General features: G+C 37.7%; 1 pseudogene; it reads left to right on the forward strand.

Moving 5' to 3' along the window:
* Nucleotides 1-314: 314 nt before the first annotated feature.
* Nucleotides 315-832, forward strand: LOC102834108 (annotated as a pseudogene).
* The last annotated feature ends 735 nt before the right edge of the window (nt 833-1,567 follow it).

Below are 1,567 nucleotides of genomic sequence, written 5' to 3' on the forward strand. Positions count from 1 at the left end.
TCACTTTAAATTTTGATGTCAATCCTGATACAATCAAGATGTTCTCTCCTGATACTATCAATCCTAATACAATCAAGATGTTGTCTTCCAAGACGGCGGCTCCTGGAACAGCTGAGTGTCTTGATCCAGAATACAATGGATTTCTGGATTCCCTTCAAATTCCCGAGCTGCAAACTCTCCAATCCTCCAAACATAGCTTTATATTTGTTTCAGAGTTCCAACACTATCTCGTTGGAATGACAAATTGAAAAGGAAAGGTGTTGCATTCATCATCAAAAAGAACATATCCAGAGGCCAGGAGCTCACGCCAGAAGATGGCGGCAGCAGCAGAGTTGACACTGCTTGAGAAATCCCTGGGACTGAGTAAAGGGAATAAATACAGTGCCCATGGCAAGCGCCAGATTCCTGTTCTTCAAACAAACAATGGTCCAACTCTAACAGGGCTGACTACGATAGCAACTCATCTAGTCAAGCAAGCCAACAAAGACTATTTGCTTGGGAGCAATGCGGAAGAACAAGCAGTTGTTCAGCAGTGCTTAGAGTACCGGGTAACTCAAGTAGATGGACACTCCAGTAAAGACGACGTCCGAACTCTCCTGAAGGATCTTAATTTATATCTTGAAGATAAAGTCTACCTTACAGGCTATAACTTTAAGTTAGCAGATATCCTGTTATACTTCATTGTTTTATAGTTGACCTGACAGTTCAAGAAAAGGAGAGGTACCTGAACGTGTCTCCCTGGTTCTGTCACATTCAGCATTGTCCAGGCATCAGGCAACATCTGCCCCGTGTCGTCTTCATCAAGAACAGACTCTACACCAATTACCATTAGAAGCTGCCCAGGCGCTGCAGAAGAGAGCTTAAAAACGTCGCAAATGGAATAACATAATTGATATCAAGTCATTATTTGTTGGTGTAGAAGCTAAGCTTCTAAAAGTGTAAACTTTTATTTGTCCTTTATTTATAGAAGCTAAAATTTTAAAAATGAGTGCTTTATTTGTCCTTTGGTTGACATTTTGTAGTTTTTTAATGTAAAAATTCAACTGCTGTCTCCCCAAAAAATGTGAGTAAAGATCAAGTTATAAATTACCTTGTTTTATAGATGAAATTTGCGTTAATAAAAGTTGCAAATCAGTGACTGGATCTTAAAGGAACAACTGGATGGTCCTCTCCATACTTGACATAGTTGCCTATTTATTAACCTCTGTTTCATATTTTAAAAGCATTTCCCCTGTGACTATTTAGCTAGTTTGTTTATTAAGATCTATAATAAATTGTGCCAAAGATACAGAAAGGCAGCAAGGTGAATTTGTTTTCAGATATTTATGTAAGCTAGTAAAAACATGGCTAAGAAAAAAAAAAAAGAACATATCCAGATCAGTCATGAGGTACAATGTTATGTGATAGGATAATATCCATGTGCCTACAGGGAAGCCCAGTTAATACCACTATTATTCAAATTTATGCACTAACCACTAAAGCCAGTGAAGATGAAATAGAAGAATTCTACAAATGTCTTCAATCTGAAATCGATCAAACATGCAATCAATATGTATTGCTCATTACT

This window comes from Chrysochloris asiatica, unplaced genomic scaffold (genome assembly GCF_000296735.1).
Source record: "Chrysochloris asiatica unplaced genomic scaffold, ChrAsi1.0 scaffold00188, whole genome shotgun sequence".
NCBI lineage: Eukaryota > Metazoa > Chordata > Mammalia > Afrosoricida > Chrysochloridae > Chrysochloris > Chrysochloris asiatica.